Raw genomic sequence first — 24,110 nt, 5'->3', positions numbered from 1 at the left:
CACTTTCTTAGGTGATGCCCTTCCATACAAAGGATTTCCTCCTATGAGTCTCTAATCCACTGTTCCACTTTCCCAAGAATACTAGAATCCTCTCATTATCAGCAGCAAGAATCCATTTGACACAAAAAGGAAACTCATTTCTTAAAAGTCCTACGTGAAAAACTTAGGGATCTTTTATCTTTCATTTAGGCATCCAGTTTACCTCTCTGGTTAGTTCCTTATGTTTAATTTTGAATCCTTCATCCACAGGTTTAATTAAAGTTTTATTTCCTACAATAAGCTGTACTTCCATGGCTTCATATAAATACCAAAATAAAACCTGACATTATAAGAAATTAGTTTTCATTTTTAGTGAGAAAAATGAAGTGACCTTTTGTAACCCGTAAGTAAACTGTTTATGCTAGGCATATTATTTTTCCCCCCTAAATGCAAGGATCCTTTTCCATTTTGAACACATCTTTATTATGCAGCATATGTTTTCAGGAGCATTTAAAGTCTGTCATATCCTGTCCCACGATTCTCTTCAACTTCATTCCTCTCCACTCCCTGACTCTGGCTTCAGCCATGTTGAACGATCTGCAGACCAGGTCACCCTGTTTTAACGCTTTTGAACATTTTGCACGGTGACTTTGGACAAACTACTTTTGCTCTGCACGATCTGGTCCCATCTCTCCCACCACCACCACCTCTACCTTCCCCTCCACCCTCCACTCCATTCTCCAGCACCTCCCTACCCATCCTTCGAATATCCAAATACTCAACCTACAAATATGCACAAATATACATCTCTTATAGCACTTGTCACACCTGCTACGATAATTAATTCCCTTAGCCTCAGTAGAGTATAAGTTCTTCGAGGATAAGGACCATGTTGTATTTAACTGTCATGTGCTATTTGGAAAAGAAAATGCTTATTAAGTAGCTACTATCTGGCCAAGTCTTGCTGGGCAATGGGGACTCAATGTGAGGACCCAGGCATTTTGCCCACGTGGCATGTAGTTTGGAAAAAATACAGTGGAATGACCACATAAACAAGTGTGCAATTATACATTGTGAAAATCTTACACACAAAAAGTACAAAGTATACAACAAAGGGATCTGGTTAGTTCTAGAAGGCTTCCCTTAGGAAAAGATGTTTGAGTTAAGAGAGCAATTGAGAGGGGTGCCTGGGTGGCTCAGTCAAAGGTTAATCCTTCGGCTTTGGCTCAGGTCATGATCTCGTGGTTTGTGGGTTCAAGCCCCACATCAGGCTCTGTGCGGACAGCTTGGAGCCTGGAGCCCGCTTTGGATTCTGTGTCTCCCTTCCTCTCTGCTCCTCCCCTGCTCACGCTCTGTGTCTCTCTCTCCTTCAAAAATAAATAAACATTCCAAAAAAAGAGAAGAATTTTAAAGGATGAATTAAGAGAAGCTGGGTATTTTCATTTGGGTTTCCAGAGAAAAAGAACCAATTAGAAAATATGTATGTAATCTATATCTCTATATCTAAATTTATGTATCTATCTATAGACCTATTGACAGAGACAAAGAAATTTATTATGCAGTTACAGACCCTGAGACATCCCACGATCTGCAGTTGACAACCTGGGGACCTGAGAGAGCCAAAGGTGTAAGTTCAAGTCCAAAGGCAGTAAAAGATCAATGTCCCAGCAAGAAGACAGTCAGAGAATGAACTCTACCTTATTCAGGCTTTATTCTATCAACCTCTCAATGGACTGGATGACACACACCCACACTGGGGAGGGCAGTCTGCTTTACTCGGTCTACTGATTCAAGTGCTAATTTCGTCAAGAAACACCCTCACAGACACACCCAGAATAATGTTTAACCAAACAGACACCGGTCACGTTGATACAAATAGTTGACTATCAAGAAGATAGGGACTAGCATCCCAAGAAAAGAGTAACCTACTTGAAAGACTTAAGGAAGAAGCATTTAAGGAGAAGACCAGAAGCCAGGGTGGCTGGAGTCCCAGAGTGAGGTGCTGGGCAGTCGCAGTTGAGGCTGAAGAGGGGCAAAGGCAGGTCTAGCAGGAGTTTGGATATCCACAGTAAGTCACAGGGGGATACAGGTGACATGTTAGTCCTCAGCGTGGTGTCTGAGAAATAGGGTCTCAATAAATGTTTACAAAAGAATTAATAATCCATGAACAAACACAAAATCGACCTTGAGTTCAAAGTCACGCAAGGCCGAATTATTATCTGTTTGAGAAAAATCAATTCTCGAAAACAAATACAGAAATATATTCATACGCTCATTCAACAAACATTTGTAAGGTCACTGCCTTAGACAATTATTGTGGGGTACTTCAGAGAGCGATCAGAATCCCATCAACAGTGGCAGAGACATTTTTCTGAAATCCAGCAATCCTCTCATTCTATTTCACTGATTTTTTTCAGTTACACTCAAGCAACTGTAATCGTTTGGTTAATAAAAAGTGAATATGCTACAATCCAGTTTTTCCCAAACCATTTTTATCCATCTGTCACTCCTTCTGTTTATACACATGTTCTAATATTAATAAAAGTTAGTAATCTCTGGTGGTAAGACTGCTTACTGATTTGTTACCTTTCATCTTTACATTTTTCCATATAGCCTGATTTTTTTCATGTTTATTTTTATTTATTTATTTTGAGAGAGGGAGCAGGGGAGGGACAGACAGAGAGAGAGAGGGTAAATCCTGAGAAGATCCCTTCACTGTCAGCACACAGCCCATCGTGGGCTCAATCTCCCAAACCGTGAGATCATGATCTGAGCCAAAATCAAGAGTCAGATGCTTAACTGACTGAGCCCCCCAGGTGCCCCATAGTCTGATTTTTAAATATAATGAAGTTCATATCATTTTTATAAAAATATTCATATTTTTACACTACCTAAGAAAAGCATTAATTTTGACCATATCTAATGCAGCCATATAAACTTATGTCTTTCATAGAAATTGAGGAAGACATTTCAGTCCAAATAGGTTAAACAACTAGTACAAAGTCCCAGAGTGAAAACAGCTAAGATAGTCCTTATAAGGAATTTTGCTTGTTCTAAAAAGTAGAGGTCTAAAAATTTGCCATTGAAAGGCAGAAAGTAACCTCTCTTCTCCTCCCTGTGGTTCCCACAATCTCCAAACAGAGGGGAGAGTATCCCACACAGGAACACAAACACCCCTGGGCAACTGCCACATTCTTAGGCTCTTTCCGTCTAGAGAAAATGATTTGACACATGCTAAATCGGAACTGGTGACACTTAGTCGTGTCCCGGTATTTCACAGGAACACTACTACAGTATGGAGACAAATAGGTCAACTTCTTCTCTTTTTTTTTTTTTTTTTTTTTTTTTTTTAGAGGAAGAGGCTCTCTTTTTTTTTAATGTTAATTTTTGAGAGACAGAGACAGAGACAGAGTGCAAGCACGGGAGGGGCAGAGAGAGGGAGACACAGAATCTGAAGCAGGCTCCAGGCTCTGAGCTGTCAGCACAGAGCCCGATGTGGGGCTCAAACTCATGAACCAGGAGATCATGACCTGAGCTGAAGTCAGGTGCTTAACTGACGGAGCCACCCAGGTGCCCCAGAATAGGTCAACTTCCAACTAATAGTTACAATTCCCTTCTTTACCAAAGAATTTAAAGGACATGATTACAAAAGAACAGGGTGGAAAGAAGGGGCAACACATTATAGAACACGTCTCACATTTTCTACCACAGTTTCTATCATCCCTGTGTATATAACATTCCTAGTCCACTTCTAGTTTTCCCTTTTAAAAAGTTATTTTCTTTCCTGCAACATCAGCCATGTGGTAAGATTTGTTCCCTTAACACCTATTAAGTGCCTGAAGGACCCCAGAAACTCTGCTAAGCGTGGAGAAATCAAAGATTAAGAGTGTGTTATCCCTACTCTCAAAAACCTGTCAGGAGCAACGTTTTCTATTAAAGATATCATTAAACATTTGTTTCCACACTACTGATTAAAGATTGAAAAATTCTAGAAGGAAATTCTAGATGCTATTGCAACTATCATCTTAAAGTAATTAATGCAGAAAAAGGACCTACAGTAGAGAGTAGGTGTTTGGCCTTTAATTTTTTTTTTTTCTTTTTCAACGTTTTTATTTATTTTTGGGACAGAGAGAGACAGAGCATGAACGGGGGAGGGGCAGAGAGAGAGGGAGACGCAGAATCGGCAACAGGCTCCAGGCTCCGAGCCATCAGCCCAGAGCCTGACGCGGGGCTCGAACTCACGGACCGTGAGATCGTGACCTGGCTGAAGTCGGACGCTTAGCCGACTGCGCCACCCAGGCGCCCCGGTGTTTGGCCTTTAAAAAGCGGGGAGGGCAGGCAGGGAGGAAGAAGCCTGGTATTACCATAAATGGTAATTTATGCTAAAATTACGAGAGACCCTATCTGAGACAGTCTTCTCTGGCCAAGAGAAGTCACTGGGCAAGTGACATTAGTCACTGGGCAAGAGGGATTGAGATGTACCTTTTGGATCACTATTTCCGGCATATGGAGAATATATTTGCCAAAGTGTTCTTCCTTGAGTCTCCGTCTTACGTCTTTCTGAGGATTCAGGTAAGCACTCTGCTTTAAGCCATTAGTTGAAATAAAATTGGCCCCAGTCTGCTGGTGGTAACACACTAGCTCCTTGAACCTCAAGAGGTGTATAGTATGTTTGAAAGTGATTGCTACCCACCCAGGAATAATTGCAACTCCTCTAAAAAAGATAAAAGGAAAAAATCACTACAAAATAGTGCGTGGAGAACCATTGAGACCAAATGTGTCCACCCAGCTAAAGCTCATGGCTGGAAAAGGGGATCGCTAGGCACCAAAAATTCAGCTCTTTCCACTCCTAGGAGAGATTCCTAATGACTTCAACTGTGCGGACACATCCATACAAGTTGCGTGCCTCCCTGCCCTACAAACGTTTCCAATATGCTTTATGAAATCCAAGTGTCTTAGTGAAGAAAACACAATCCATAGTGGCACGGGAGCGCTATTAAACTTTGAACCCCACAAAGCTAGCCTCTAAAACCTTCACAGAAAACGGATCCGTTTATTTAAAACTTGTCTCAAGCTGCTCTTTCTCGACACCTTTGTTTTATTAGAAGAATTAGAACTTATTAAGGCTGCCAGAATGAGCTTCCCACGAACACACCCTGAGGATCTGAGAGAATAACCATTCTAACATCCCCATTAATGTTTATTCATAGTTTATGGTAATTTTGTAACGTGAATAGTCAACACAGTAAGAAAATATTCTTTACCATGTCAAAACTATAATCCCTAGTGGCTTCACACACAAAAAGAGAATCAACTTCTCTTGATGAAAACCTGAAAGCAATGTAATTTCTCTCTCAGATGCAGTAAATAATCTGTTGCATGCCCCCGTTTCAACTCTTTTTATAAAATAATAAATCTTATAGTTGAAAGTAAAACCTTTTGTTGATTCGGGGGGGATCTTATTTTGGACATTTAGAGTATTTTAACGGGGTTTTCCAAGCAGAATGGGCACCTTAACTTTGCAAGGGCCCCTCCTTGATCACCAGGCTCTTAACGTCAGCAAACCCCCCCAAAGCTTAGAACCACAGGATACCACCGACACTCCTTGGCTGGAGGTTGGGAGAGTAACTCTGGAAAAGGATGCCCACAGTCTTCTGTTCTCAAGGGTAAAATTTCAGTCTCTTCTCAAGAACTGTTGCTTTTAACAGGTTCCATGGTCTTTCTCAGAGACTCGGGAATTCTTAGGAAAGGAAGATGGCCAAATTTTTTCTTGAATGACAAGGTAAGAAACTGCGTTTTTGTTATGCACCCTCCCTCCGAAGACGCAGAGGGGAAGTAAAGACTAAGACTCATTTCCTACAACTACATTAAGGATTTGACTTACAAGATATCAAGTGGAGGAGAACACAGGTGATGTTTATAACGGGCCTTTAGAACTCCTCTTCCCAGAAGTCCAGCAGAGGGAAAAAAGAACGGGGCCAATTACAAAGAAAGGCGGGGGGAGGGGGGGAGGTAGGGGTGGGGTGGAACTAATCCCCTAATCCCCTAAAAGAAAAACTTAGGGACTCTGAACAGGTATCCGGCTCCTCTACAGGAAGAATCTGACCCAAAAGCACTCAGCCATTCATCCATTCTTTGATTCGCCAAACACTTCTTGGCATCTACTCGATGCCAGTCCCTGTGCTGGGCCCCTAAAGGCAGGAGATGGGCCTGCCTGCGAAGAGCTGAGTCCAGGAGAACCAAACTAGTGAACACATTACAGTACGTGGTGATGTGTGCCCAAGAGCATCATGAGCTAAGAGTTGAAAGGGGAAAATTCACTGCGTGAAGAAGTGAGGGAATGGGGTTTCCATGGGGTGGAAGAAGCAATGCTGGCAAAGACACCAGGGCCAGAAATAGGAAGAGCGAGGGCCGAACAGCTAGGAGCCCAGCAGGGTGAGGAGGGCAGCTAGAGCCCACTGGTCTGTGATCGAGGAGAACTTTGAGCAAATCGCCAAACCCGGAACTCTGCCTCTCTACCTGCACATCGGCATCAACCAGAGGCTTAAAAAAAATAAAAACCAGTGCTTGGGTCCCTCTCCAAACTAATTATATCAGAATCTCAAGGTGTGGGTTCCAGCAGCAGTGGTTTTAAAAGCATCCCAACTGACTCCGATATAGTAGGAGTCCCATGGCTCACTATAAAAAGGAGTTCATTTCAAAAATCCCAGCTCCATGGGCTGTCGTGAGAATGAGAATACGGAGGGCTTGAGGATGGAGAGGAGACAGAAGGTATGGCAGAGTCAGATCGTCCTCACGGCTCAGTGTCCCTCATGCCAGGCACCGTTCTCAGCTCTTCATGCGTACAACACAGGCCGTCCAGCTCCTTCATACCTCTCTGCTTCCAGAGGAGGAAAGGCCTGGATTCAGATATGAAAGCTCTAGGCCTTATTACGTGGGTATGGATGAGCCTCATCATCAGGGAGTAATGCGATGATCAGAATTGTAGTATTCAAAGTCACCGTGACTGTAACAATGACTATTAGAGACAACAGGTTGAAAGGGAAAGAGACAGAGGCAGGGAAATGATGCCATTCCATATCCACAAGACCGACTGAAAGGGTCTATAAAAGGAGAAAAACAGCTCTTGGAAACCCAGAGCCTGAAAGAAAGAAAAAAAAAGGTACAATAGGCTGGTGGATTTTCTCCTACTACTTGCGAGACTTCATTAAGACATAAATGTGTTCCGATACACAAATAAGCCCCATTAACCGCCTCCTACCCTCTTGCACAATTTCAAGCCTCGACATTATCATCATCGGAGACATTTTTCATCATGTCTCTAGAAAAGTCTGAATAATACGCTTGGCATACTTCCATCGTTTGCAAGAATTTTGTCTGTTTGAAAGTGTTTTTTAAAAATGCTCTAATATTATCATCATCTGTTAAGGGAGTTCGACTTAAATGATTCTGTCTATGGCAGTGTGTTTTATTTTTAATCTTAAGTCCAGCATAGTTAATATACAGTGTTTTCTTAGTTTCAGGTGTATAACATAGGGATTCTATGGCAGTTTCTATGGGCAATTCAGATTTAAACTATTTTTCCATTACTAATACATTAATGATATTACTGTCGTCCAACTCTAAGTGGATATTCCTATACAACAAGGTAGATGCTAGCATTCCCACGGGACAGATGATGACACAGGTCAGCATTTAGAGGGGTCATGATTACAGAAAGAATAAACTACCCAAGTACCAATTACTGTATTTGTGTGCATCTCTAGAAGTTCAAAATTACCATTCAACAACTCCAGAAAATAAATGCGGCAACAGAGTCTTTCCTGCTCATTAACTCAAGTCTACTTACCAGGTAAGACAGCTGGGTCTGTTTATTCCTAGGGAAAATGGCTGGCCGAATTTAAGTTGTCTCATACAGTTAAAATATGCCAAATATAAAATTTGGCACTTTTTCTCCATGTTTTATTGTGGAAAAAATACACATAACTTTGCCATCTTAACCATTTTTAGGTGTACCATTCGGTGGGGTTAAATACATTCACAAATTTGTACAGCCATCACCACCATACATCTCCAGACTCCATCTTGTAAAACTGAAACTCTGTACCCATCAAACAGTAATTGCCCCTTCCCCCTCTCATGGAAACCACCGTTTCACTTTCTGTTTCTGATTTTGACTAAGTATCTCCTGTACGTGGAATCAGAGTATTTACTCTGTTTCACTGAGCGTAATGTCCTCAAGGTTCATCCATGTTGAAGCAGGTGACAGGATTTCTTCCCTTTAAGACTGAATGACATTTCATTTTATGTATATAACAAATTTGGCACTTTTGTGGATCAAAAATAGACATAATGGCAATCTCATTTGGTTCAACCTACTATATTAGTAGGACGCCATGCACAGTTTTCAGTAACTTAGACTGACCTGTTTTGTTCTTCTTTGCACATGGCAGGTACTGTCAGGATCTTGGTAACAGCATCTGAAACCATCTGGGTCTCAGCAACAGCATCTGGTCATGGGCATCAGGGTGGGGGTGCAGCTCTATAGTAAGAATATAATATATAAGAGAGGCAAGGTCAGCCTCAGTTTTCCAGTTTGGGCTCCTGAACTAATTAGGCTTCCTGTGTCTTTATAATCCCCAAAGGCAAATCATCTCCTTCCTTGGCTCTTACCAAACATGACCAGCCTTTGCCTCTGTCCCCTTGATTCTGGCTCATACTTCTCACTGCCAGATCCATTGCCCTTCATGCCCTTGAGGGACAATACAGCTTTCTTGCAGGGGTTCCCCACCAATGGAACCATTGATAATATTGCCACTGGGAGCTGTGTAGATAAATGCTTTAAAATGGGGGTGCCTGGGTGGCTCAGTCAATTAAGCATCTGACTCTTGATTTTGGCTCAGGTCATGATCTCACAGTTTGTGAGTTCCAGCCCTGCATGGGGCTCTTCACTGTCAGTGCAAAGCCTGCTGGAGATGTTCCCTCTCTCCCTCTCCCCCTCCCCCACTTGCACTCTAGCTCTCTTTCTCTCTCTCTCAAAAATAAATAAACTTTAAAAGAAAACAGATTGGAGTAAGGGGTGCCTGGGTGCCCCAGTGGGTTAAGCATCCAACTATTGATTTGGCTCAGGTCACAATCTCACAGTTCATGAGTTCAAGCCGGCATCAGGCTCTGTGCTGACAACACAGGACCTGCTTGGGATTCTCTCTCTTCCTCTCTCTCTGCTCCTCCCCTGTTCATGCTCTCTTTCAAAATAAATAAACTTAAAAAAAAAAACAGATTGGAGTAATAATAATTCCAAAATAGAATTTTCATTCCTATACCAAGCCTACTTTCCAGTGAGTAAGAGAAACATTTTTTAACTCCTAAGTTACAAAGTTGTACAAGAAAAGGGGTATGAAAATATTTAGCAAAGAAATCAAGCACTCTACAAATACTAATGGTTTTTGTGTGTATCATTTTTTCCAGGACCACAGAACAGAAAGATTTTGAGCCTGTCTTTTCAACTATGTTCCATAGTCAGATTCAGAGATTACAAAAAAAAAAAAAAAAAAAAAGAATCCAAAATAGCCTCATTGGGATACACTGTAGTACAGGGACCCATCCATGAAATTACCAGATAGCAACTAGGAGGATTAGGTCGATCTATATCCTCAACTCAGAGGGATCACCAGGGCATACACTGATACACATGAAATACATGTATGTATGTCTACAAGGCATAAAAAGGTATTACAGACTAATAAATACTTGAAAGTAGTTCCCTGTGGGAAGAAAAAAAAGGACGGGGGTGGTGGGGGGGAATAGAGACGTAAACCTCCATGTATTTCTTCAGCAAACAATTTGTCAGAGCACAAGGAGAAAACCATGGATTAAAAAGACAAGAAACCTATCACTTTATTGTAACATGTGACCCTCTTAGACCCTGATTTGAACAGAAGTTTGAAGTAGGAGACAATGAACATTGTCTGCTGGACATTCCTGCTAAGGAATTCTCGTTAATGTGGGGAGATAAGATTGGAGGGGTTTTTTAAGCCCTTATCTTTTAGAGACACATTGAAATATTTACATATGAAGTGGTGTTTGCCACCAAAATGATCCAATGGCAGGTACAGATAAAACAAGATAACCTAATAATTACTGGAGCTAAGTGACACTACACACTAAGGTCCAATAGGTTATTTTTCTCCTTTTGTGTATGTCTGAAATGTTCTATAATAAAATATTACAAAAAGCTTTTTTTAAAAAAAAAATATCTGGCTTTTTCTATCTTCCTAATTGTGTGATTTAGGGCCATCGATTTGAGCTCTATAGGTTTCTGCCCTTTTTTCTGAAAGGGGGGATAATGTGGCTTAGCCTGGAATAACCTCTCAAGAAGCTTGGACCCCCTGGGCCATTGGACACGCCCTCACCAAAGGGTAGTAGCTGTCTCATGACTACTTGTCACCTCCCTCCGAGTGTGCTAGGGGAGAACTCAAACCTGGCACATCTGAAACCGAATCCATCAAAGCAGATAAATGAATAAATGAGTGAATGAAAGAAAGAAAATAATCCACATCATCATTCTGGTCTATGCTCCATTGGTTTCTTCCTCATAGCTGGGCTTTTCACGACAGCTGTCAAGAATGCACGGTCTTGACCTCAGCTGCTCAGAATTTAGGCTTCAAAAACAAAATCACCATGAACTGAATTTTCTCTCGCTTTTAGCATCCCTACTTCAACTAACAACTGTAGATCTCTAGGATTACTGATATTGCTAAATGGGGCTTGGCAAAATGCATGCTTCTGGACTCAATCAGCTATACTGTCTGAGTTCTGTTTTCTATATCCTTTGTCTTTGGCAAGAGCGAACATCCAAATTACACGTAACCTCAAAAGAATTCATGAACTTAATAATGTCTTTAGTCTTATTTGATTAATCACACCCGAGAGTGTAGCAACCTATGTTTTTTCCATTAACCATTTTATGCCCAACTTCATAAGATTCAAGTTAGATATGTCACGAGAGACTTTCCCCCAGGGAACGTTAACCATTCAGAAGCCATATTATAATCAAAACACAAGGAAGAAGGAACATCGCAAGAGACTGTTTCCTATACAGCACCTAAGATCTGAGTGATTTATCAAGAGCCTTGGAAGCACATTGCATCAAAATGTGGTCTCCTGATGGATTTCACACTAGTAAGAATCCCTTCATCACTGTTTGGTAATGAACACCTTTCCGTATCCTCAGGAATAAATACCATGCTTCTCATGTTCACGGTTTTGAAAATTTGTTTCAGACCCATTAGCTCCTTGGCCAATGAATATTTCTAGATAGATACAGACATGGTAATTTTGCTACACCATTAACTCGCCAAGGAACATAAGGGCTATGCCTTTCCATATTGCCCTTTTGTACTTTTTTGGTGGCATATGTGTAAAACAACCCGTATCTTGCATCTACTCATCATTCAGCTTCTCCTAGGTGAGGTTTTTTTTTTTGTTTTTTTTTGTTTTTGTTTTTTTTTTTTTTAATTTTTTTTTCAACGTTTATTTATTTTTGGGACAGAGAGAGACAGAGCATGAACGGGCGAGGGGCAGAGAGAGAGGGAGACACAGAATCGGAAACAGGCTCCAGGCTCTGAGCTGTCAGCCCAGAGCCCGACGCGGGGCTCGAACTCACAGACCGCGAGATCGTGACCTGGCTGAAGTTGGACGCTTAACCGACTGCGCCACCCAGGCACCCCAAGGTGAGGTTTTTATGGCTAAGAAAAGCATTAGAATTACAGACCATCACACCTGAGAGAACGTACAGTAGAAATCCAGTTCATTGCTGCTGTCTCACAGCGAAAGCGGGAGACACAAAGCTTTCCTGTTTCTCCCAAACCGGTAAGACTGGTCAGGGGTAAAGCCAGGGCTGCAGTCAGGACTTCGGATTCCTAGTTCAGGGCGCTTTGCCCCCACATGATTTGAGTCTAATGCCCTTGGACTTCAACCTACTGAAAATAAATTATTCTCTGGTCCTCATAAAGCAATCTCTTTTTCAGACCATTCAGGTGCCACTAAGGATTTATGAGACTGCATTAAGCATTCCATTTTCAATAGCCGGGACCAAAGCTCCATTTGCATAGAGGGAATGCTCACAGTGGGGACAGACCCCCTCAGAGGACCTATTCTGTTCCTGCTGTCTCTGTAAAGCCTGAGCCTTTCAGAGAATGTGTGCACAATCCTGACAGGAACAAGCCAGAAAGCCCCCAGGGAACACGGGTCTAACGTGCCAGTGCACACTTGTCCTAAAATTGCAAGCTCGCGAACGCTTGAAATTGAAAGCACACAAACATTTCTTCGCGTTTATGATTTCTACTTCAAAGTTGACACGAAGCGCTTCTTCAGGGTGGTTTGTGTGCCCATGCCATTCATTAAAATTAATCTCATTCTGTAACCAGTAAGAGTAATCAATGGGTAACCAGAAGTCAATACATTTAAAATTAAACAAAGTAGCCTGTTCCCCACCTACTCTCCATAAAACCTATCCTGTTTGTATGGTCACGGTCAATAACCTGTTTACCAGATGCCCATGCCTGAAACTTCCATATTGTCTTCCACCTCTGTCTCACCTCCCTCCCACCCAGTGTCTCCATACCACACTCATGACCCTTAGAAAATGTGTCTTGATTCCTGTAGTGGTTGTGACCCTACCACTCTCCACTCCCTCACGTTCCCCTTCCTAACAGGACCCTGAATTTCCCAATCATGCTGTTCAGTTGGGTCAGTCTGGCCACCACCAGCCCCAGGAGTGGGCACCAATGGGTATAAAGAGTAAGCACGGCTCATCCTTCCTGTATACAGCCATCCTTCAGGAGTTGGGCACAAGACCCAGTTCAGACCAGTGAAATGCAAAGCGATGGTTGAGGAAAGCGCCAAGGAAAGGAATATCCTCAGTCTTCTACGGGAACTGCTGAAGTGCACGCTCTCTCCCTCACTGGTGGATAAGAGAGCACTGGTTCTAGGGGAAACCCAACTGGAGAAGATCAGAAATCTAAAAAGGAGCCAGGTCTCCAGTGACACTGTTGACGGATCAAGCTCTGCCCGAAGGTTGCATTTACTGCTGAGCTCTCTACCTAAATATACCTATACTTCTCTTTATTTGATGTTAGTGTGAATCGGGCTTTCTGTTCCTCCCAATCTGATAATCCTAAAACAAATTCATTCCCTTCGCCTCAGCCACACTAACAGTTCAGGCTCTCATTTTATGAAGAGTAGTATCCTGTTCACTCCACCTGCTCCTGGAATCGCTAGTCTTTAATGTTTATTTATTTTTGAGAGAGTGATAGTGTGTGAGCAGGGGAAGGGCAGATAGAAAGGGAGACACAGAATCCGAAGCAGGCTCCAGTTCTGAGCTGTCAGCACACAGCCCAGTGCAGGGTTCGAATTCATGAACCGTGAGATCATGACCTGAGTCAAAGTCAGACACTTAACCGACTGAGCCACCCAGGCGCCCCAAGGAAAAGCTACTCTTTAAACTATAGTTCTTGGAGAATGACATTATATTATGACATTTATTGAACACTTATGAGGCATCAGACACTGGTTTGAGTATTTTATGTGCATAATCACATATGACCCTCATAAGAATCTTATGAGGTAGGAGCTATTGTTAACTCCATTTTATAGAAAAGGAGTTTTTGAAAGATGAAGAAATGGTCCAAGGTCACACTATTATGCAGTGGAGAGCCTAGACTGAAACTCAAATCTGCCTAATTCTGAGGCCCTTGATCTTAATCACTGTGGTAGTCCCCTCCTGTGAAAGTTCCAGTGTCTCCCAATAGCACCTACTAAATACAGTGTAAGCTCCTAACGTGGCCCTCAGAGCTCTTCCCGTTTGGGGCCCATCACCACATTCTTCCAGGATCCTAAGGTATGTCTGAAGCAGGGGTCTCCTTGCTCCAACAGGACACAAAGTCTCATGCCGTTGATTATGCTGGACCCTCTGCCAGCAACGCCCTCCCCACTCCTTCCCTCTCTGCAGAGACCCAGATCAAACATCACTTCCAGTGCACCTCTTGTGCTGGTACCCTTGGCACATTCGTCCTGGAGACCGACTGCTTACAAGGAGCAGGAACCCTCTCGAGGTAGCTTAGGTAAGGGGATGTGTACCGGGAGGACATTGTGCAGTCGCACCAGCTTCTAAGGACAGGAAATAAAAGGCAGCCAAGCCACACTAGGACTCAAACCACCAACTAGGGATTCAAGCCTGCTGGCTCCCCAAGGTCTCCCGGACTCACAGCTCTCTCCTGTTCCCTTCCATGTCTCTCTCCCCCATCCACCAGCTTCCCTCCACAGACTGACATTCTCCGCAAACCTCTTCCATCTACCCACATTCCCCTACTCCTTGCCTTCAGGCTTCCTGCAGCCTCTACCCTAGCTCCCATCCTCCTGGCAGACAAATGTCCAGTGCCTCCTCAGCAGGTCTCTGCCACTTATCCACATTCCCAGAGAATCCCATTTTCTCATCCCACCAGGTACACTCAACTGTGGCTACCGGATGCTGTCCTAAGACAAGCCCATCTGCTGAGGTCTGCCTTTCAACAGGGGCTATGGATGCCCTGCCCGCGTCCCCCTCCTCCCACCATTCCTGTGCACAGCAACCCAGTGGCACCCTACTGCCAGCACCTGAGGCACTCTGCCGAGGGCTTTCCCTGGGTGCCTCACGGAGAAGGTCAAGTGTGCTGGGGAACTGATACCCCACCGAAACTCTCCACCAAAGACTTGATGGGAGATGGTTAATAAGCCAGCTGTAGCGCTCTGTTGGGTTAATGACGTGGGGTGCTCATCACACTGTCCCTGACCTGGTTGGCAGAATCAAGCCTTAGTTGCCCACAGTATTAACCTGCTTGATAACACACCCTTTACTGACTACCTTCACGGCTCCTAGGATCACCTTCCAAAATGAACTATCTGCGATCACATTCTTGTCTCAAGATCTGCTGCTAGGGAAACCCTACCTGAGGCAAGTGGGGCATATTCTCCCAGAAAGGGGTGCTGGCAAGGCAGAAAACCTAACATCTGTAGGACGCCCATTAGTACAACACTGTCTTATCTCGTATTACCTTTCATTGTTCACCCACCTATCTTTCCAAAGACAGTATGAGCTCCTGAAGAGAAGGGGTTGTTTCTTCTTCACCTTCCAGACCCCAGGGCTCTTGATAAGAGGCTTTGTATAGAGCAGGCCCACCACCATTTCTTGGCCAGGAAATTAGGTTGCATTTACCAAATGAGAGAGTCCGCTAATTGGATTGTACCCACACCCAATCGTCATTAACTTGGCTATACTATCATAAGATGCTCCTATAAACCAGTTGCCTTTTTTAATTACATACATTCCATTTGTAAGTAATATCTAGATGCTGCTGTGCAGTATGATATATCACAGAATACTACAACCTGTTAAATCTTGCAAACTTTTAATAGAAAACAAGCCTAAAGCATAATTCCACTTTAATTGCATCAAGGCAAGTGTGACTTTTGCCTGACTCCTGAAATCTCAGTGGCCTGTTTATTAAACAGGCACCACTGAAATATTTGCACTCATTCTTATAAACTCTATTAGATAGGTAATTATCTTTTCACTTTCCCAGCTCAAAATACCATAAGGTAAATTTGCTAAAAGGTGCAGAGGGCAGGTGAAGGCTCCCTTTCACCCATGCGCTGTTGAACAATAAAATCGGCATGATAATTAAATGTCCATCATCCTAAAGTGTGTGCAGAAAACTAGATGGTGGCTGGAAAGAAAATGGACTGATATAAAAGTCCCAATGGGCTCAGATCAGTTTTAATTCTCTTTAAAAACTGACCTGCGTTGAATTACTGAATTAAAATAAACTACCCTGAGTTGCCTTTCATCTTTGCATAAACACATCTAAGGATGGAGGGATGTGAAGATTACAATCCATTGGCTGATACCCCCTGGACTCTCTCAAGGAAAAGGAATTAGGCTCCTTGGGTTTTGTAAAGTAGCATAAATGGAATGGATGAAAGGCAATAGTATATACATAAGAGTTAACAGTCAAGTTTGAATCTGGCTCTGTCATAAGCAGCCTCAGCTTTCTCATCTGTAAAATAGAGATTGGAAATAGTACCAGTGTACCAGAGTCGCAGGGTTATCATGCAGACTGAACAAGATAGTGGCATGTCCAGCCCTCGACACAGTGTTAGTGCCCAGAAATCAGCACAAAGGATGGAAAACTCAGTGCAATAAGAAAAGGAAAGAATTCAATTAGTTCATCAAGCTTTTTTTTTTTTTAATCTTCACACCCTTTACATTTAGTATGGCTGAGGGGTCTCATTAATGCCCCCATGAATGTTAGGCCCAAGTGTCTACTGAAGTTGACCATAGTCCTACGTGGCAGCGAGTTCACTGCCAGGTACGTACCCAACAGAAATGTGTACAGATGTTCACCATGTGCAAGAACGTCCCTGGTAGCATTTTCTGTGATATCCCCCAAACTGGAAACTACCAAAGAGTACAATGGATAAGACCTGGCCACCCATGGAGAAATTGACTAGTACATTAACAGGAGAAAGGGTAAATGGTGGTACACTCCCCACTGGATTACTATCCTGCAGTGAGAATGTACGAACAGCCACAGCAACATAGACGAATCACACAGGCATAACATTGACAGAGAAGGCAGACAACCCAACCCAGTGCCCGGGGCATGATTCTAGAATGTACAGAAGCAGGTGAAACTATTCTAATATACTCTGTCTCAAAAGTCAAGAAACTGGTTACTCTTGAGGCATAGCAGGTGGAGGAGATTAAAAGAATCTCTGGGGTGATGGTAACATTCTCTTACTTGAGGGGGTGCTCAGGAAAGGATGAGTACGCTTAGGGAAAGCTCAAGCTGTACACTCAGAATCTGTGTACTCACCTTCAGGTAAGTACGATCCTTCACTGAAAAGTCCACCAAAATAATGAGCGGGACTCCTGGGGCTCAGAAATTATGCCTTCTCCAGGTGTGGCTGACTCTTGTGCAGATGTAGCAATGCTGCTGGAACTCTGCTGGAGGCCTGGGCAATCCTGGGAGGTGGTCTACCCACTGCTGACAGCCACTCCACACTGTTCATCTGTCTGCAGCTGAAATCCTAACCTCACCAGATAGAACCGCACAAATCCGTGGTCAGCTGGGGATGGGACATTGGCCTCTATGCCAAGACCGGGGGGACTTGGAAATGGTCTCTTAGCCAAGATCCAAGACCTCTCACTTCCGCCTCTGTCCTCCAATGTGTGTCCAGAAGGACAGCACGGAGATTGTTCCAAATTATTGCTACAGGGGACACCATGACCTACCAAGCACCGGGCATATGGCAGATGAATCATTCTATTTGGAGAAGATAGAGGCACAGAAACAGCTGTGCAGCTTTCAGTACAAAAGACCCAAATGTGGAATCTTCTAGAACAAAAAGTATATATGTATACATATATAGTTGTAGTTTTCAGATACATAATTAGTATAGTTTATATATCTTATATATCTAGTTATAGGTTTTAAGTAACTTATTATATAGTTTTTCCATTTGAAATTCTTTATGTTCTCAGGAAAATAGTCTTTTTTTTTAATGTTTTTTTTTTTATTTTTGAGAGCGGGGCGGGTGGGAGGGTGGCAGAGAGGGAGACACAGAATCTGAAGCAGGCTTCAGGCTCTGAGCTGTCAGCACAGAGTCCGATGCAGGGTTCGAATCCACAAGCCGTGAGATCACAACCTGAACTAAAGTCACTTAACCAACTGAGCCACCCAGGTGCCCCAGGAAAACAGTCTTTTAAAAGTCCTCTAGTGATGCTAGAAAAATCATTTTTGGCCACAGGCAACTCTTAGTAGAGAAGCACTTTCTAATGTACTTTATACTTTGTGTTGGAGTCCTTTCTCCGGTGATTATGTTTACTTAAATGGTCACAGAGTTTTGTAAAAAAAAAATAACGTTGAATACTGATGTCTCCATAATTCTCCCAGAGCAGGTACAAACCCCTTGGTATCTGAAAGCTGCCACCATTGAGTCCCTGTCCTGAGACTAAGGTGATGAGCCAAGCTCCCCAATGGATGAAAATCCTTTGGAATCACAGGAACCAGAGGCTGAACCTCCAATCTCCCCTCCTCTGGACTCTACCTCAAAAAGCCACTGTAGCAATGATAGAAAGGCCACCGGCCACCCTCCAGCCTCACTCACAGAGGTCACTCCTCAACTTTCAGTCGTTATTTCCACTCTGGAGCCCCACCCTGCTGCTTCCGGCCTTTTCTCCATGTTCAATGTCCCATTGTCCTTTCCTAGAAAGGCCCTTTACCATCCGGTTTACTCCTCTTGAATGAGCTCCAGGTTCTATCCCTTGAGGTTATGGGGCCCAGAAGTGAGTGTACAAATCACACTGAAGTCTAGGCCTGAGGAAAAGAGGAGAGCTAGCACCTCCATTGTTCTCACACTACCCCCTGCTAACGTACCCCTGTGGGAGGCAGAGAATAACTCACAAAGATATGCCCATGTCCTAAACCCCAGAACCTGGGAGTGTTAATGTAGTTGGAATAATTGGTCTTTGCAGATGTGATGAAATTAAGGAATGAAGAATTTTGAAATGATGAGTTTATCCCAGATTAGGTGAGTGGGCCTAAGCACCATCATGAGCATCTTTATAAGAAAGAGGCAGAAGGTGTTATACACACAGAAGAGAAGGCAAGGTGAAGACAGTAGCAGTGATTGGAGTGATGTGGCCACATGATGCCTAGAGTCACAGAAAAGGCTAAAAAAGGCAACAGCGCAGAGTTTAGGAGGGAGCACAGCCACACAGATTCCTTGATTTCAGCCCAGTGATACCAGTTTCAGACTTCTACCCTCCAGAGCAAGGGAGAATACATTTCTGTTATTACCAAGTTTATGGCAATTTGTTACAGCAGCAATAGAAAACTAATGTACAACCCAAGACTTCATTTGTTTTTTGTTTTCCACCCATAATGCTGACTCACTGAATTTAATTATTTCCTTCTACAAAGAAAATACTTGGTAATGAAATAGAGCCATTGAGAGGAATGGGTGCCATTTTATTGGATTCCTAAGCACAGCATATGGAGAGAAGAGCCTCAGTAGTGATGTAAGGGGGATGGGCTGTGTGACCTTGGATACATCACGGTGTGTTACTTTCTCCATTTGTAAAATGAAGAAATAGCCTCTAGGGGTGTCTGGGTGGCTCATTCGGTTAAGCAATTGACCCCTGATCTTGGCTCAGGTCATGATCTCATGGTTCCAATGGTTCGTGAGTTCAAGCCCTGCATTGTGCTCTGTGCTGAGACCACAGAGCCTGCTTGTGTTTCTGTCTCTCCACTTCCACACTTGCTTTCTCAAAATAAATAAACTTTTAAAAAAATAGTAAAAAAGAAAAGAAAACAATAGAAATAGCCTCTAACATCTTTCCAGGTAATTGTATAAATCTCCAGATCTTTTACTTTTCAGCTGATTTGCTAGAAGCCCCCAGGCCATCACTGACTTAACATCACCTGCCCAAGTGTCACCATCACTGTGAAGCCCTCTCTGATTTACCTCCCTTCCCCTTACTCTATGGCTCTTGGAAAATGTCTTCATTTTAGTGTTTATTTCACTGTACTGTAGTGATTGGTCTCCATATCCATTTTCCCCACTAGAGAGGAGTGCCTGGAAGAACTTATTTCACTCATCTATCTCCAGCACACAGCTCTGTAACAAATGGGCAGATAAAGAAATTAATGAGTTTCTGCAAAGTAAGAACTTCACCCTACATAGTTAGCTGAGGAAAAAGTCACAGGACAGAGTTGAACACCAGAGTCCTGGAACCAAACATCTTCTACAGCCCTGGCAACCAGACTGTATTTTATGAGTGCTTTATGTGTTTTCAATGTGTATTTGACTTGTTTTATCTATTCAATGAGCTTGTCCTCTTCCAAAAGCCTTCTTTGGCAACTTGTATGCTTGCATTTCATAATTGTAATCAATATACCCATATTTGAAAAATTCACATGCCTGCTTAGAGATGCCTTCTCCTTGGTCATTGTTAGAAATAAGCCCATTGACCCAATCAAAGGAGGGACACAGAGCACAGTGAAGGGAGGCTTTAATCAACATTCTTGCAAGAGCAGCTGTCTGACAAACAGGTACACTCTTGGGCGGTTACAGCAGACAATTTATCTCCTAACAGGCAAGTCCCTCCCCTGGTTCCTCACTGGCTGAGCACTACAGAGATAAGTCCCTCCCCTGGTTCCTCATTGGCTGAGTCCTACAGAAGTTACAGACTTACCCAGACATCGCCTATGCCCATGTAAGGCAAAAAGTAGTCTGATTGGAACTTCCCTGAGGTGACGCAGAGACTTTCAGTCCCTCCTCCCTTTACTCTTTGGCACATGCTCATTGCAAAGCCCACGAAAATAAGTCCACAAAAAATGGAGAGGGGAAGAAAAACCATGAATCAGAGTGTCTAAGGGTTTGGGACTCCACTGTGGGAGGAGGTGGGGGTCACACATATTTCCAATAGGTTATAAACCTATTGTTAATTAGACAACACAACTTTTATTTGGCATTTCTGAAAATGAATCCTCAAGGCTTTAGAAAGACTTCACTAAAAACCTTGCCATTTCCATTCATAATTCCAATACTGACCAGTATAAAGTTCAATGGTAATACACAAAAAAGCTGTACATGAGAGAACTTGGGTCTCTTCCTCTGGTGAGAGTTCATCATAGTGGTAAATGCTGCAGCTGCTCCCCAGGACCAAGGAGACCAGTCCTCATCCAGTAAACAAATACTACCTGCCGGGATTTTAACTGGAGTGCCCCACTTTGTACCAAACCTCCATGTAACTTTACAATTTGTAAAGTCAGTTGTCAGCATCATGGTTGGTACTGAGCACAGAAACAACTTATAACAGAAATTAAGGAATCTAACTTAGATTTACACAATAAATCACCCAAGTCTACACTTCTCTATGAAACTTTTAAACCTCTAATGGAACTTAATGTGGAAATTATCTAGTGTTCTTTTATTAATCAAAGTCACCACAGGTACCTTCCTATGCCCTTAGGAAGTTGAAGATCCAACATGACCAGCCCAGACTAACAGTAGATTCAATGGCCTGATGGAGATGGGACTTACCCCAGGCTTTAGCTGTTCTGAAATAATGACCAAGAAGATTTTTCACTGTGCAGCCAGCAGGATCCCAGGGTCCTATCTTCTTGTCTCTGGGAATATTGCTCAAGATGTTTGCCCTTGGAATTGCTTCTAATTTACAAGTGATAATTTCCATATTTACAAATGGGAACTTTCTAGAGGTAAAACTCCCCTAAGTAAGTGGTTTATTGGATGCAAATGCAAAGCCCTCTAGATACAATTTTCCTATGGTCTCTTGAGGAATTTAAAGGATTCTCCTGTCACAATTCCAAAAGTCTTGGCCACCATTGCATTTTACCTCATAACTTTAAATAGTTTCTTTGCAGTTATGAAGCCCTCCTTTTTATGACTTTTGAAAAATCTGTACCTACACCTGGGACTTTCAAAGTCTGCCTTTTAGTGCCAAGGTGTTCTGTGATTCAGACTAAAACGCATCTAATGTTGGCTAACCTTCCCAATTTGCAAAGGGAACACAAAAACAGGCACCATTTTCCCAGTTTCACATTTTCTTTATTTTCTTCCAAAACTTGTCGTAATGGCTACTGCTTGAAGGATGGCAGATAAAATCACCGAACTAATAAACAAATACTGAGGGGAACAGATTTCCGATGGTTGGTTATAAACCAATGGGACACAGAGGAAATGTTAATCCACCCTAACATGCACAGCATACCTAAAATGGGTGAGGCACTATAGAGCGACAACAAAACATTCGAAAGTGGTCTCTGTTGCCAGACGTCTGTAAAAATCTTTGCGGAATGCTCAGTGAAACTTGGAAATAGGGCGGCTGTGGAAAAAGACATCCATGGAAAGCAGCATATTGGATGAACATTCCTCTTCCTCCAAGGTGGTCAGGAGGGGGTGGGGGTGGGGGGCAGTGTGTGTTGAATGTAGCAGAAAGGGCAGGCGCTGGAGAGAGGACTTTCCAGCCAGGTTGGAGAGAAAGGGAATAGCTTACAGAAAAGAGAAAACAAAAACAAAAACAAAAAACAAATACAATGGTGTGGAGAAGCCAAACCAAGAGCTTTACCTACAGTGAGGACTCAGGTAGAGAAGGAACTAGAGATACAAGTAACACAAGAGAGTGAATAACACTGCACACCACGCTGTAGAGTCTGGGTGGTTTTCTGGAGACAACTGGGGAAAAAACAGATGGCTGAGCAAAGGAAGGACAGGATTTAGAGTCATGTTCCTACACCGTACAAAGTGCAGGGGTGGGGGCATGAATTACAGGATGGGGGGGATCAGTGCGAGTCCCCTGAAGTAGATCACACCTAAGCCAAGGTCGTGACAGAGGGAATGGGAGGAAGGAGGTGGGTAAGGGATGCTGAGAAGATGGAATGTTCTGGTTTGGAGACAAATTGGATAGGGAAGACAGAGGCAGCAAGCAGACCCTGTATTTTTAGACCCAGATGACTGGGGTCATTAATCAACACAATACAGACTCAAGCAGAGTAAATATGATGATTGCAGATTTTACATGGAGAAATGCCTAGCAATAAAACAGTCATTTATTCAAAGCTCACCATGGGCCAACTACATTCTCAGCCCTTTATGCATATTAGCTCATGTACTCATCAAGGAAGCTCCAGGAGACGGGCATAGTATCCCCCTTTTACGGTGGGAGAACAGAGGCCAAGGTCATGTAGGGAGTAGAGACTTGAACAGAGACCATGATTTTGTATTCTATTTTCAAACTGTCAGCAGGAGGCTGCCGATGTGGGGCAGAGACCTAGGAAAATAAGCAGAACAAGAGACAGAAATCTGGGAGAAGTAATGGCAGCCCAGGAAGAGCTAAGCAGAGGGTGGAGAATGGAATCCAGATCTTTGGCTTCTTGCTTCGGTTTCAACCGCAGATCTGAATTCAATAAAAGTGACTAACAATAGCCTGTGATAAATGACCTGAATTCAGAAACCATGACTTTGAGAAATAAAGAGGCTGATCCTTTGTTTTTCTTCCGTCCCACACTCTTGCCATTTTGATCTCCCCTTTTCAAATTCCCAGCAATCTGTTTCACAATGATCGGGGATTAACTGTCTAACTGGGAGGACTTCCAGATCAATCCGAGTATAATCAGGAGAGAGAAATCATACAGTAATTTGAACAGTAAAAAGTTAATGTAAAAAAAGTATTAATGATAAAAGCGATTAGATTTCCAAGGGACCAGTTAAAAAGCAGTGAAAGGAGGTTTAAAGAATTCAGGAAAAGCACTCGTAAGGAAGAGCCACTACCTGTAGAGAGGAGACAGCATCCCCAGCTTGCCCCAGGGCTGAGATCGGACCTTGTTAGAAAGGGCATAGCTGTGGTCCAATGGATGGCAGAGGAGACACTGGTGGGCACCTTCTAGAGGGCTGTGAAAACCTGTTTGTGGGAGGGGTCTCGCCAGAGGCACTGTAGTATGAGGACAAGGTACTGGGGAAGCTGCTGGCTGCAGCATGCTACAGGCAGTGAGCAGTGCCGGGGCCCAAGAGCCTCTGCTACAAAGCTTCCTACAGCAGTGCCGGAGAACCCCCGGCCACCGTGTGCTACAGAGCTGAGCTGGAGAAGCTGCCGACACTGCATGAGCCTGCTGCACGCTGGAGAAAGCTAGGCACGCGACAGGAGCCTGCCAGGCAAGCACACCAGACCCAGGAGGCAAACCCTTCTCCTCCAGCAGAGTCTCTCCAGCAGCCTCTGTTGACAAAATGGCAGCATCGGCTGGCTCAGGAAAAATATATCAAAGGATCCGGATCCATCTTTACAGAGCAGCCAAAACATCTGAATTTGGAGCTGAGAGCCCGTAGCTCGCACAATTTCCTGGTAAAGTAGGTCCATCTCCTCTGATGACCTTTTAAAAGCCATTCAACTTCGTTTGCGGGTGGCGTTATTGTTGTTGGGGGAGGAGGAGGTTGTTGCTGGTGGTATTAAGAGAGAGTTCGATTTTAAAAACCAGAACTTTCTCATTGCCTTCTAAATCTAAAAGCCGAGG

At 43.3% G+C, this 24,110-nt stretch overlaps 1 long non-coding RNA gene across 1 annotated transcript in view; it reads right to left on the bottom strand.

The window, feature by feature from the left end:
* Positions 1-17,104, bottom strand: part of LOC123380715 — a 30,459-nt gene extending 13,355 nt beyond the window's left edge. Inside the window, exons 1-2 of the long non-coding RNA XR_006586784.1 lie at positions 16,893-17,104; positions 8,405-8,521 (exon numbers count right to left, since the gene is read on the bottom strand). This is a non-coding gene — a long non-coding RNA (uncharacterized LOC123380715). The remainder of the gene's footprint in view (positions 1-8,404; positions 8,522-16,892) is intronic.
* Positions 17,105-24,110: the final 7,006 nt, after the last annotated feature.

Source organism: Felis catus, chromosome D2 (assembly GCF_018350175.1).
Source record: "Felis catus isolate Fca126 chromosome D2, F.catus_Fca126_mat1.0, whole genome shotgun sequence".
NCBI classification, from domain to species: domain Eukaryota; kingdom Metazoa; phylum Chordata; class Mammalia; order Carnivora; family Felidae; genus Felis; species Felis catus.
This window is presented reverse-complemented; position numbering and strand designations above follow the sequence as displayed.